The 15296-nt window shown below is 41.8% G+C and overlaps 1 protein-coding gene across 1 annotated transcript in view; it reads right to left on the bottom strand.

The window, feature by feature from the left end:
• Positions 1–15296, bottom strand: part of LOC128687209 (uncharacterized) — a 273243-nt gene that overhangs the window by 74880 nt on the left and 183067 nt on the right. The gene's annotated exons all lie outside the window — the stretch shown is intronic.

Here is a 15296-nt window from a genome sequence, read left to right as displayed (position 1 = left end):
GTATTAGTACAGCACCAACCCTGGCGTGCAAGCCATACTAGAACAACACCGACCCTGAAAGGGTTAAGAAGAGACTTGAAATTATAAACAGACAGTGTTTCTTTTATGTTCACAGGTAATGAATTCCACATTTTTGGGCCTTTTATGTGCATTGAGTTTTTGCATAGTGTGAGATGGACACGAGGAACATCAGAGTGATCTGAGCCTTGTGTTATGGTCATGTGTTCTGTTGAGGTTGGTAAGAAGACATTTGAGGGGAGGGTTTATATCCGAGTTAAGTGTTCTATGTATGCAGTAGGTACAATAATAAGTATGGATGTTTTGTACGGTGAGTACCTGGAGTTTACCTGGAGAGAGTTCCGGGGGTCAACGCCCCCGCGGCCCGGTCTGTGACCAGGCCTCCCGGTGGATCAGAGCCTGATCAACCAGGCTGTTACTGATGGCTGCACGCAAACCAACGTACGAGCAACAGCCCGGCTGATCAGGAACCGACTTTAGGTGCTTGTCCAGTGCCAGCTTGAAGACTGCCAGGGGTCTGTTGGTAATCCTCCTTATGTATGCTGGAAGGCAGTTGAACAGTCTCGGGCCCCTGACACTTATTGTATGGTCTCTTAACGTGCTAGTGACACCCCTGCTTTTCATTGGGGGGATGTTGCATCGTCTGCCAAGTCTTTTGCTTTCGTAGTGAGTGATTTTCGTGTGCAAGTTCGGTACTAGTCCCTCTAGGATTTTCCAGGTGTATACAGTGGACCCCCGCATAACGATGGCATCACATAGCGATTTTTCCGCATACCGATTACTTTTATCGCAAAATTTTTGCCGCGCATACCGATTAAAAACCCGCTTACCGATTTTCGTCCGAGACGCGTCCAATGTGCCCTCAGCCAGCCTCACATGTGCCGGCCGTCCCATTGTTTACCAGCCAGCCTCCGCGGTAACATCCAAGCATACACTCGGAATATTTCGTATTATTACAGTATTTTCGGTGCTGTTTCTGGAAAATAAGTGACCATGGGCCCCAAGAAAGCTTCTAGTGCCAACCCTACACCTCAAAGGGTAAGAATTACTATAGAAATGAAGAAAGAGATAATTGATAAGTATGAAAGTGGAGTGCGTATAGCCGACCTAGTCAAGCTGTACAAGAAACCCCAATCAACCATCGCTACTATTGTGGGCACCAGAAAGACAATCAAGGAAGCTGTTCTTGCCAAAGGTTCAACTGTGTTTTCGAAACAAAGATCGCAAGTGATGGAAGATGTTGAGAGACTCTTATTGGTGTGGATAAATGAAAAACAGATAGCAGGAGATAGCATCTCTCAAGCGATCATATGTGAAAAGGCTAGGAAGTTGCATGAGGATTTAATTAAAAAAATGCCTGCAACTAGTGATGATGTGAGTGAATTTAAGGCCAGCAAAGGTTGGTTTGAGAGATTTAAGAAGCGTAGTGGCATCCATAGTGTGATAAGGCATGGTGAGGCTGCCAGTTCGGACCACAAAGCGGCTGAAAAATATGTGCAGGAATTCAAGGAGTACATAGAAACTGAAGGACTGAAACCTGAACAAGTGTTTAATTGTGATGAAACAGGCCTGTTCTGGAAGAAAATGCCAAGCAGGACCTACATTACTCAGGAGGAAAAGGCACTCCCAGGACATAAGCCTATGAAAGACAGGCTTACTTTGTTGATGTGTGCCAATGCTAGTGGTGATTGCAAAGTTGCAATCACCACTAGCATTGGTGGAGGAGGACAATCACCACTAGAGTTGGTGGAGGAGGACAATGAAGAACTAACCACTGATGAGCTGATAGATCAACTTCAAGAGCAAGAGGCCAGACCTGGGGAAACTGGTTCAGAGGAGGGGAGAGAGAAATTGAAGAAGTTGCCTACTACAAAGATTAAGGAAATCTGTGCAAAGTGGCTTGAAGTGCAAACCTTCATGGATGAAAATCACCCTCACACAGCTATTGCAAGCCGTGCTGGTGATTATTACACTGACAATGTTGTGAAACACTTTAGGCAAGTCATAAAGGAACGAGAGGTACAGGCCACTATGGACAGATATCTTGTGCGAAAGAAGTCCAGTGACTCTGAAGCTGGCCCTAGTGGCATTAAAAAAAGAAGGGAAGTAACCCCAGAAAAGGACTTACTACCTCAAGTCCTAATGGAAGGGGATTCCCCTTCTAAACAGTAAGAAGATAATGCTCTCCCCTCCTCCCATCCCATCAATCATCACCAGATCTTCAATAAAAGTAAGTGTCATTTAATTGTGCATGCCTTTTTCAGTTTGTGTGTATTAAAATTAACATTTCATGTGGTAAAAAAAATTTTTTTTCATACTTTTGGGCGTCTTGCACGGATTAATTTTATTTCCATTATTTCTTATGGGGAAAATTCATTCGCATAACGATTATTTCGCATAACGATTATCCCTCTTGCACGGATTAAAATCGTTAACCGGGGGTCCACTGTATAATCATGTATCTCTCCCGCCTGCGTTCCAGGGAATACAAGTTCAGGAACCTCAAGCGCTCCCAGTAATTGAGGCGTTTTATCTCCGTTATGCGTGCCGTGAAGGTTCTCTGTACATTTTCTAGGTCAGCAATTTCACCTGCCTTGAAAGGTGCTGTTAGTGTGCAGCAATATTCCAGCCTAGATAGAACAAGTGACCTGAAGAGTGTCATCATGGACTTGGCATCCCTCGTTTTGAAGGTTCTCATTATCCATCCTGTCATTTTTCTAGCAGATGCGATCGATACAATGTTATGGTCCTTGAAGGTGAGATCCTCCGACATGATCACTCCCAGGTCTTTGACGTTGGTCTTTCGCTCTATTTTGTGGCCAGAATTTGTTTTGTACTCTGATGAAGATTTAATTTCCTCGTGTTTACCATATCTGAGTAATTGAAATTTCTCATCGTTGAACTTCATATTGTTTTCTGCAGCCCACTGAAAGATTTGGTTGATGTCCGCCTGGAGCCTTGCAGTGTCTGCAATGGAAGACACTCATGCAGATTTGGGTGTCATCTGCAAAGGAAGACACGGTGCTGTGGCTGACATCCTTGTCTATGTCAGATATGAGAACAAGATGGGAGCGAGTACTGTGCCTTGTGGAACAGAGCTTTTCACCGTGCCTGCCTCGGACTTTACTCTGTTGACTACTACTCTCTGTGTTCTGTTAGTGAGGAAATTATAGATCCATTGACCGACTTTTCCTGTTATTCCTTTAGCAAGCAATTTTGTGCGCTATTACGCCATGGTCACACTTGTCGAAGGCTTTTGCAAAGTCTGTATATATTACATCTGCATTCTTTTTGTCTTCTAGTGCATCTAGGACCTTGTTGTAGTGATCCAATAGTTGAGACAGACAGGAGCGACCTGTTCTAAACCCATGTTGCCCTGGGTTGTGTAACTGATGGGTTTCTAGATGGGTGGTGATCTTGCTTCTTAGGACTCTTTCAAAGATTTTTATGATATGGGATGTTAGTGCTATCGGTCTGTAGTTCTTTGCTGTTGCTTTACTGCCCCCTTTGTGGAGTGGGGCTATGTCTGTTGTTTTTAGTAACTGTGGGATGACCCCCGTGTCCATGCTCCCTCTCCATAGGATGGTAAAGGCTCGTGATAGGGGCTTCTTGCAGTTCTTGATGAACACGGAGTTCCATGAGTTTGGCCCTGGGGCAGAGTGCATGGGCATGTCATTTATCGCCTGTTCGAAGTCATTTGGCATCAGGATAACATCAGATAGGCTTGTGTTAACCAAATTCTGTGGCTCTCTCATAAAAAATTCATTTTGATCTTCGACTCTCAGTCTGGTTAGCGGCTTGCTAAAAACTGAGTCACATTGGGACTTGAGTAGCTCACTCATTTTCTTGCTGTCATCTGTGTAGGACCCATCTTGTTTAAGTAAGGCCCAATACTGGACGTTGTTCTCGACTTTGATTTGGCATAGGAGAAGAAATACTTTGGGTTTCTTTCGATTTCATTTATGGCTTTTAGTTCTTCCCGCGATTCCTGACTCCTATAAGATTCCTTTAGCTTAAGTTCGATGTTTGCTATTTCTCTGACCAGTGTCTCCCTACGCATTTCAGATATATTGACCTCTTTTAACCACTCTGTTATTCTTTTCCGTCGCCTGTAAAGGGAGCGCCTGTCTCTTTCTATTTTACATCTACTCCTCCTTTTTCTTAGAGGAATAAGTCTTGTGCATACATCGAGTGCCACCAAGTTAATCTGTTCTAGGCATAAGTTGGGGTCTGTGTTGCTTAGTATATCTTCCCAGCTTATATCGGTTAGGACTTGGTTTACTTGGTCCCACTTTATGTTTTTTTTATTGAAGTTGAATTTGGTGAATGCTCCCTCGTGACTAATCTCATTTTGTCAGTCTGGGGCTCTGCGCATACATGTCTGAACCTCAATTATGTTGTGATCTGAGTATATTGTTTTTGATATGGTGACATTTCTTATCAGATCATCATTGTTAGTGAAGATGAGGTCTAGTGTATTCTCCAGTCTAGTAGGCTCTGTTATTTGCTGGTTTAAATTGAATTTGTGCAGAGATTTAAAAGCTCATGTGAGTGTGAGTTTTCATCAGAGCTGCCTCCTGGTGTTATTACTGCAACAATATTATTTGCTATATTCCTCCATTTTAGGTGCCTTAAGTTGAAATCCCCCAGGAGCAAGATGTTGGGTGCAGGAGCTGGAAGATTTTCCAGACAGTGGTCAATTTTTAACAGCTGTTCCTGGAATTGCTGGGATGTTGCATCCGGAGGCTTGTAGACTACCACAATGACTAGGTTTTGGTTCTCGACCTTTACTGCTAAAACTTCCACTACATCATTTGAGGCATTTAGCAGTTCTGTGCAAACAAGTGACTCTGCAATGTGCAGGCCAACCCCTCCCCCCCTTGTGCCTGTTCACTCTGTCACATCCGTATAGGTTGTAACCTGGGATCCATATTTCGTTGTCTAAGTGATCCTTTATGTGGGTCTCAGTGAAAGCCGCGAACATTGCCTTTGCCTCTGCAAGCAGTCCATGGATGAAAGGTATTTTGTTGTTTGTTGCTGGCTTTAGACCCTGTATATTTGCAAAGAAGAATGTCATTGGACTGGTGGTATTGTTGGTACTGGGGGGGGGGGGTTTTTCCGGCATTAGTATCTGTATCTGTTGGTTTGGAGTGGAGGCCATCAACTGTGGTTCCACTCCAGGAATGACTGGATTTGGTGTACAATTTCTGCCATTTCCTGCCAGTTTTTTTTTCCTTCCTGGCACTAAAAAACCTCTCCCTCTTGAGTGGCTGTGGCTACTCAGGTTTTCCCATGGCCTGGATGTTTTGTATCTTTTTGTCCCCTTTAGATGGTGTGCCTGGCAATTTAAGTTATAGCACAGTCTTTCCTGTACTGAAGAGGTACACATTTCAGGGTGAAAAAGCTTACAGGAAGGGAGTTTGCATTTTCCTGTTGTCATATGGGCACGGCATTTTCTAGGGTTGTCATAGTTGCACGTCCCATCTGTTTTTCCAGATTTCCCATGTCTGCAGATACCAAGTGCATAGTATGTGCACAGGCTTGGTTTCCGTTTGCCTTGGGTTTCTGTGACTGTATTCCCTGTTGGTGCATGTTTACCTGTCTTATTCCTATCTTCCCTAGCACCAACAATGGAGCTCCCACCAGTTGTTTTTGGTAACATATCCTCACTATTGCTAGTGGAGTCCTCTTGTTTGCTATTTCCTGTTGTATTTCTTGTTTGCAATATTGGTTTTATCTTATCTTTGACTACACTTGTTTCCCCACTACGGCTCCTGTCCCCTATGAGGTCATTTATAGGCATTCCTTCCTGCGTATAATTCCCGACTACCTGGACAAAATCTCCAGCTTCACCATTACTGTCTCCCAGGACAGCACCTCCAGCTTCACCATTACTGTCTCCCAGGACAGCATCTCCAGCTTCACCATTACTGTCTCCCAGGACAGCATCTCCAGCTTCACCATTACTGTCTCCCAGGACAGCACCTCCAGCTTCACCATTACTGTCTCCCAGGACAGCACCTCCAGCTTCACCATTACTGTCTCCTAGGACAGCACCTCCATCTTCACCATTACTGTCTCCCAGGACAGCACTATCAGCCCCACATTTACTGACTACCAGGACATCACCTCCAGCCTTACAGTTTCTGACTACATGGCCAGTATCAAGGGCAGTACCATTCAGCCCAGACTTTTTATGTTCCCATCTGTTGTAGAAAGCTTCCAGGTTGTCTATGAAAGCAGCTTTGATGTTATCCTCTTTTAATACCCTTGTGATTTTAGTCCGCAGAGGTTCAGAGTAGGTTCAGAGTTTTGAATATTGGTGGAGTGTGTTGCCTGTAGTGGGAATTTGTTATCATTCTGACTGCAGCCTTTTGTTGGGTAATTAATAGTCTGAGATGGTTTATTGTTGTTGAGCCCCATGCACAAATTCCATAGGTGAAATAGGGGTAAATGAGTGAATGATACAGGGCCAGGAGGGCTGATTGTGGAACATAGTACCGTATCTTCAATAGTATGCCTACGGTCTTGGAAATTTTCTTGGAAATTTGTTGTACATGTGTTTGAAATTTGAGTCTATTATCAAGGTGTATTCCTAAGAATTTTCCCTCTGTGAGGTTTGTGATAGGTGGTCCGTTTATCATTATGTTAAGAGAGACATCTGTAGCTCTTTTTCCAAACTGAATGAAATAGGTTTTGTCAATGTTTAGTGTAAGTTTGTTAGTCATCATCCACGTAGATATTTTCTGTAATTTGGTATTTACAGTGTTGGCTAACATGACTGGGCTTGGATGAGAGAAGACTTATGTAGTGTCATCTGCAAATAGTGTGGGTTTGAGTAGTTGCGATGCATTTGGTAGGTCGTTTATGTAAATGAGAAAGAGAAGAGGGCCAAGGACACTTCCCTGTGGGACACCAACTGTAATTGGCTGTGTGGAAGAGTTTGCTCCATTTGTGTACACATATTGGCTTCTGTTGCTGAGGTATGACTTTAGGTAGTTGAGAGAGTGCCCTCTTATACCATAGTGCGACAATTTTATGTGGAGCAAATCATGGTCAACTGTATCAAAAGCTTTACGTAAATCAATGAAGATCCCCAGTGGGACTTCCATTTTCTCGAGTGCAGTGTATATTTGTGTAAGCATGTGTATAATAGCATCACTCGTATTTTTATTAGGTATGAACCCAAAATGACAGGGGTTGAGTATGTTGTGAGGTAGGAATAGATTCGCTTATGAATTAATTTCTCAAAGATTTTACAGAAAGGGTGTAAGTTGGATATTGGTCTATAGTTATTCAGATCTGTTTGGTCTCCTTTATGTATTGGGGTGACCCTCGCTATTTTGAGAACTGTAGGGATGGTAGAGGATTTGATGGATTTGTTAAAGAGCGTTGCAATGATTGGTGACAGCACTTGTGAAGCTTTCTGTACATAAAGGGTGGTAAGGTATTTAACCCTTTGACTGTTTGGGTTGTATATATACCTCTTACGTGCCACTGTTTCGGACGTATTTATACGTGTAAATTCTGGCCGCTTCAAATCAAGCGGGAGAAATCTGGTAGGCCTACATGAGAGAGAATGGGTTTCAGTGGTGGGTGTGCACCCTGTGAAAAAAATCTGGGACTCAGTGCTGCATTGTGGGAATGCCATCTTGGTAGTCCATTTTCACCATGCCTCGCGCTAAGAAGTTCCTCACTCCTCGGCATACTGGAGGTCTAATGTCCCTAAGTGATAGTTCTAACAGTGATGGAAGTACCAGTGAATGTGAATTTCATGGTTTTAGAGAGAGTAACCGAAAGCAGTGCCCAGGATTTCGTAATTATTGATGAAAACCCCGATGACCCACAACCGTCCACCTCTGGTACTGGCACATCTCATTCACGTTCACCTGTACCAGAATGAAAAAGGAAACTATTTCCCCGTTTACAGGACTCAGATCTGAGCAGTGAAAGTGATAATGATAGTGATTTCAAAGTTACTGACAGCAGCTTGAGTAGCGACAATGAGGGGGAATATTCGCCAGTGAAACGACAGTATGTTCGATGCAGCATGCATTCTGGTAGTGTGCCTTATGCCCTTCCACGGCAAAGGAGTAAATCTAGGAGTACATCCCATGGCCCTACACCATGACCTAACAGTGAAGATGATGATATTGTTACAATGGGGATGTGTTATGTGCGTGGGGAAGAAGGTGATGGTGGTGGTGATGTTGGCAGTGGCATGAGTCATGTGGCACCAGCAGTGGTCCACGCTACTACCAACGCTGCTGACTCTGCACAACTACAACCAGCCTCACCCAACTCCACACTCCGACAACCACCACAACCTGCACAACCACAACCACATTTCAATATCCAGAACCCACCAGCAGACCGCATCTGGGATTGGCAGCAAGGTGACGATTTTATTCCCAATCCCCATGACTTTGATGAAACACAAAGTGCAATACAGCCATTGTGTACACTTGGGAACAATGCCACTGAACTAGTATGCTTTCAGTTATTCTTTGATGAACCCCTGATGGACATTATTGTCAGGGAAACCAACACATACTATGAGTACACCATGGCAAATACAATTCTTTCACCAAGATCACGGCTACACCAGTGGAAGGACACAACTGTAGCAGAGATGTACCTGTTCTTTGCCACAATAATGCTTATGCCACATGTGTATAAGCACACTGTCACCACATACTGGTCAACAGAACGCCTGATTTCAACCCCAGATTTTAGTGACATTATAGGAGTAAATCGTTCTTTGATACTGTTACGTATGTTACACTTTTCAGACAAAACAAGGCCTGACAGAACTGACAGGTTATATAAGATCAGAAACGTGTTTATGTACCTGAAACAAAAGTGTTGCATGTATTTTTATCCCTTCAGGAAGCTTGTTATTGACGAGCATGTATTTTTATCCCTTCAGGAAGCTTGTTATTGACGAGTCTTTGATTTTATTCAAAAGAAGACTCTCATTCAAGCAGTACATACCAAGCAAGAGGAAACGCTTTGGTATAAAGTTATTTGTACTGTGTGATTGAAAAAGTGGTCTTGTTTAGATATTGTGTACACTGGCAGTACTACGTTGAGAGATACCAGTAAGTTATTGGGTATCTCTGGTGATGTGGTTCATACAATGATGGAACCATATCTTGGTAAGGGGCATATATTATATACTGAAAACTGGTACACAAGCCCAATACTCAGTGATTTCTTGCGAATGAACATGACAGATGTGTGTGGCACAGTGCGTAGTAATCGTAAGCATATGCCAAGGTTCGATGCTGGCACTCGCAGAGGTGAGGTGCAGGCCTTTGCTGCCAATGATATCATGGCATTTCGGTGGCATGACAAACGTGATGTCACATTGTTGACATCAATTCACCAAAACAAAATGGCACACACTGGCAGGCACAATAGAGAGACCAATGAACCCATTCTAAAACCTGCAGCTGTCATGGACTACAACCTCAATATGCACTTAGTGGACAAATGTGACATGCAGATGGGGTTTGCTGATTGTGAACGCAAGAGTTCTTTCTTTCTTTCAACACACCGGCCGAAAGTTTCTCTTTTAAATTTAGTAATTTATACAGGAGAAGGGGTTACTAGCCCCTTGCTCCCGGCATTTTAGTCGCCTCTTACAACACGCATGGCTTACGGAGGAAGAATTCTGTTCCACTTCCCTATGGAGAACGCAAGAGTTATAAGTGGTATATAAAACTTTTTTTTCCATCTTCTTGATATTTCCATGCTAAATGCTTATAACATATACAAGTTGAGGACCAACAACAAACCAAAATATGGTGAATTTTGTTTGTCATTCATCAGACAAATAATCGTCAAGTACCAAGGAGCAACACCTGCAATAGACCAGCGCCCACGAAATTACCAACACATGCCATCTCGTTTGAGGCCTGGTGATCACTACCCCATACAACTGCCTCCTACTGCTTTCAAGAAAAGTGCTCAGAAGAGGTGTTTTGTATGTGGACATACCACAAAACGCCCACAAGCACGCAGAGAGACTCGTTTTATGTGTGAGGAGTGTCAAGTGCCACTCTGCATATACCCATGTTTCAAAGAGTTCCACAAGCTGCAGCAGTTCTAGGAAAGTGTTCAGTGACTGTACATATGTATATATATTATGGAACAATAGTAATAAACAATTTTTTGTATTGTTTGTGTGAACAACTTTTGTATATAATCTAATAGTGATAATGTTTGTTCAGTTATTGTGTTGTAAACAATGAGTGTATATAAACCATACCCCCGGCCGGGATTGAACCCGCGGTCATAGAGTCTCAAAACTCCAGCCCGTCGCGCTAGCCACTAGACCAGCCAGCCACAATAAGATTCATCCAACTAGGTATATTTCTACACCATAGGAAAGTTAGCACAGGCACCTCTGTGACCACAAATGCAAGTTTTTACAGACGAATCTCCAGCTAGCGTGGCCGTGACGAACTCTAGCTCAAGTCCCTTCACTGCCGTCAACATGACTTAAGAAATCGTAATGACACGATTGCAAATCGTGTCATTACGATTTCTTAAGTCATGTTGACGGCAGTGAAGGGACTTGAGCTAGAGTTCGTCACGGCCACGCTAGCTGGAGATTCGTCTGTAAAAACTTGCATTTGTGGTCACAGAGGTGCCTGTGCTAACTTTCCTATGGTGTAGAAATATACCTAGTTGGATGAATCTTATTGTGGCTGGCTGGTCTAGTGGCTAGCGCGACGGGCTGGAGTTTTGAGACTCTATGACCGCGGGTTCAATCCCGGCCGGGGGTATGGTTTATTTGCAATCGTGTCATTACGATTTCTTAAGTCAATGAGTGTATATCTGAACAATGCTCCTTACTTTGGTCTCACAGGCCACATAAGTTACCTAGAAAAGAAAAATATTGGAAAATACAAGAAACCTTCTAATTGAAGTAAATAAAAGAATACCGGGTGGGCGGCATTTGCCGCTGTTGCCATACGCCGGTCATTTTCTGCCAACTTTGAACTTCTATATCTCGGTAAATACTGATGGCAAAAATTTTTTTTAGGCTTAAAACAATCAGTAAAATAATCCTAACATTTTGGTAAGAAAAAATAATTTTTTTTTTGAATATTTTGCGACATAGAAAGGGGCTAGCGACAATCAAAGGGTTAAATCTCCTTTCTCCTTTGATGACTATAAGAAAAAATTTTGGAGTGAGATAAACAAGTTAAGAAAACCTAGGGAACGAATGGATTCGTTAGTTAAAAACAGAGTAGGGGAGTTAGTAGATGGGGAGCTGGAGGCATTGGGTAGATGGCGGGAATATTTTGCAGAACTTTTAATTGTTGATGAAGAAAGGGAGGCAGTAATTTCATGCACTGGTCAGGGAGGTATAACATCTTTTAGTAGTGAAGAAGAGCAGGATGCGAGTGTGGGGGAGGTGCATGAGGCATTACATAGAATGAAAGGGGGTAAAGCAGCTGGAACTGACGGGATCATGGCAGAAATGTTAAAAGCAGGGGAGGATATAGTATTGGAGTGGTTGGTATTTTTTTTAATAAATGTATGAAAGAGGGGATTGGCAGAGAGCATGTATAATTCCTTTATATAAAAGGAGGGGGGACAAAAGCGAATGTAAAAATTATAGGGGAATAAGTTTACTAAGTACAGTGGACCCCCGGTTCGTGATACTAATCCGTTCCCGAGAGCTCATCGTAAACCAAAAATATCGGAAAGCGAATCAATTTTCCCCATAAGAAATAATGAAAATCAAATTAATCCATGCAAGACACCCAAAAGTATGAAAAAAAAACTTTTACCACATGAAATATTAAGTTTAATGCAATAGAATAGTAATTACAATAACAACAATAACAATAAATAACGAAAGAATAATTGACACTTACCTTTAATGAACATCTGGTGATGATTGATGGGATGGGAGGAGGGGAGAGTGTGGATGGTGTTAGCATTTAGAAGGGTAATCCCCCTCCATTAGGACTTGAGGTAGCAAGTCCTTTTCCGGGGTTACTTCCCATCTTCTTTTAACCCTTTCAGGGTCCAAGGCCCAAATCTGGAGTCACGCACCAGTGTCCAAGAATTTTCAAAAAAAAAATTTGTTATTTTTTCTTATGAAATCGTAGAGAATCTTTTTGTGAAGGTAATAAAACAAAAAGTACGAAATTTGGTGGAAAATTGACGAAATTATGCTCTCGCGAATTTTGATGTGTCAGCGATATTTACGAATCGGCGATTTTGCCGACTTTGATTCCCATTTTAGGCCAATTACATTATTCCAATCAACCAAATTCTTAGCTATTTCACTAGTATTACTTCTATTCTATCGATTGAGCACAAGAAATCGCCAAATCAACTGTTTCAACTACAAAATAAAGTGATCGGAAATTGTTAATTTGGCCAATTTAACACAAAGTTCAAAATATTCCAATTTCAAAATAGGGTCCAGAATGAACAATGTAGGCATTCCTGGCACTAAACTAACATTTCCTCTGTTCATTAGTTATGTTTTGAGGCTTTACAAATAAATTCCATTTTGATTTTTTATTCACATAATGAATTTTTATTCACACCAAAAAATAGAAGATTTACTGTTATGCAATACTGTAATAATTGTATAAATATCATCACCATATTTGTGAATGTATATTAGACCCACCAGCTGACGTGTATTAGACGTGTGAGGTCGTTTGTTTACTCTTGAATATCGGCAAAAATTTAACATTTCCGCTACTTTGAGCTCAGTTTCAAGCCATTTCCAGTGCTAAAACCAATCAAAATCATCTCTATTTCTGTAATATGTCTTCCATTCTATCAAATGAGACCAAGAAATCGCAAATACAGCTATAAAAAACATACGAAAAAACACTGCAAAGTTGCTGTTTTAATCGAAAAATCATGATTTCATTTTTTTTCTCTCATTATACACAGTGTGCTGCAGGATCTGTTTTATGTGGTGCACACATACCACATAGATGTATTCTCTCATATCTAGGCCCAAATGTACCACTCACAGTTTATCAGAGTGAGCTGAGCTCATGGCGTAGATCTACGGTTTGGACCCTGAACGTAAAGCCGTAGATCTACGGGACGGACCCTGAAAGGGTTAATGCCACTAGGACCAGCTTGAGAGTCACTGGACTTCTGTCCCACAACATAACTGGCAGCCTCACCATGCCTAATCACACTATGTATGCCACTACGATTCTTAAATCTTTCAAACCAACCTTTGCTGGCCTTAAATTCACTCACATCACCACTAGTTGCAGGCAATTTTTTTACCAAATCGTCATGCAACTGCCTAGCCTTTTCACAAATGATTGCTTGAGAGATGCTATCTCCTGCTATCCGTTTTTCATTTATCCACACCAATAACAGTCTCTCAACATTTTCTAACACTTGCGGTCGCTGTTTCGTAATCACAGTTGCACCTTTTGCAAGAACAGCTTCCTTGATTGCCGTTTTCTTGATCACTATAGTAGAGATGGTTGACTGGGGTTTACTATACAACCTGACCAGCTCCGACACACGCACTCCACTTTCGTACTTTGCAATTATCTCTTTCTTCATTTCAACAGTCATTAGCACCCTTGGTCTCGAAGGGTTGGCACTTGAAGCTTTCTTGGGGCCCATGGTGACTTATTTTGCAGAAACAAGCACCAAAAACAGTGATAATATAGATAATATGGAATGTACCGAATGTATCCTTAGATGCGCACACACAGGGCAGTTCAGGCCACACATGGACACGTCTCGTATGAACCACATTGCATACCGGGTTTTGTATCGGGAAGCGAGGCAAATTTTCTGCAATATAATGCATCGGTTACCGGAATTATCGGATGCCAATAGCATCGCGAACCGGGGGTCCACTGTATACCAGGAAAAATGTACGGTAGGGTTATTATTTAGAGAATTAGAAGATAGAGAGTAGGATTGCAGATGAGCAAGGATGCTTTAGAGTGGGTAGGGGATGTGTAGATCAAGCATTTACATTGAAGCATATACATGAACAGTATATTCAGGTAAAGGTAGGGAGGTTTTTATTGCATTTATGGATTTAGAAAAGGCATATGATAGAGTGGATAGGGGAGCAATATGGCAGATGTTGCAAGGATATGGAATAGGTGGTAAGTTATTAAATGCTGTAAAAAGTTTTTATGAGGATAGTGAGGCTCAGGTTAGGGTGTGTAGAAGAGAGGGAGAATACTTCCCGGTAAAAGTAGGTCTTAGACAGGGATGTGTAATGTCACCATGGCTGTTTTTTAAATTTATAGATGGGGTTGTGAAGGAGGTAAGTGTAAGGGTGATGGGGAGAGGGGTGGGATTAAATTATGGAGAATCAAGTACTAAATGGGAGTTGACACAGTTACTTTTTGATGATGATACTGTGCTTATGGGAGATTCTAAAAAAAAGTTGCAAAGGTTAGTGGGCAAGTTTGGGAGGGTGTGTAAAGGTAGAAAGTTTAAAGTGAACATAGATAAGATTAAGGCGATGAGGGTATTAAACAATTTACATAAAGAAAAATTGGTGATCACATTGGACAGAGAGAGTATGGAAGAAGTGAATGTCTTCAGATATTTGGGAGTTGATGTGTCAGCGGATGGGTTTATGAAGTGGCAGGAAGTTGACCCAAAATGACCGGGTGGTGGCAACATCAGCGACTTCCGCAAAATCGCATTTTTTTATTTAATGTTTTTTATACTTTTTTCTTTTCTAATTTTTTCTTTTTCTAGTAACATTTGTGGCCTGTGAGACCAATATAATATATACTGTATAAGTGTACACTCATTGTATTCAACACAATAACTGCACTAATTTGTTTATCATTGTATTGCTTACAAAACTTGTTTACAAGTTTACTGTAAACAAAATGATGAAAATATTAGTGCAGTTATTGTGTTAAATACAATGTTACCATATAGTACCATATGGTAAAATGGTGCCATAGGGTACAATGGTAAAATATGGTACAGTGGTACCATATGGTACAATATGGTGCAATGGCACCATATGATACAATGGTACCATATGGTGCAATGATACCTTATGGTACCATATGGTGCAATGGTACCTTATGATACCATATGGTGCAATGGTACCATATGGTACACTGCACCATATGGTGCAATGGTACCATATGATACCATTGTATGACATGGCACCATTGTACCATATGGTACAATTGTATCATATGGTTCAAAACCATAGAATTCATCTTCAGCTCCACTTCCATCAGTCTTAGAACTGTAAGTTGTGAAGAGGAGAGTCA

The sequence above is a fragment of the Cherax quadricarinatus genome, chromosome 62, assembly GCF_038502225.1.
Source record: "Cherax quadricarinatus isolate ZL_2023a chromosome 62, ASM3850222v1, whole genome shotgun sequence".
In the NCBI taxonomy this organism is placed as follows: Eukaryota; Metazoa; Arthropoda; class Malacostraca; order Decapoda; family Parastacidae; genus Cherax; species Cherax quadricarinatus.
This window is presented reverse-complemented; position numbering and strand designations above follow the sequence as displayed.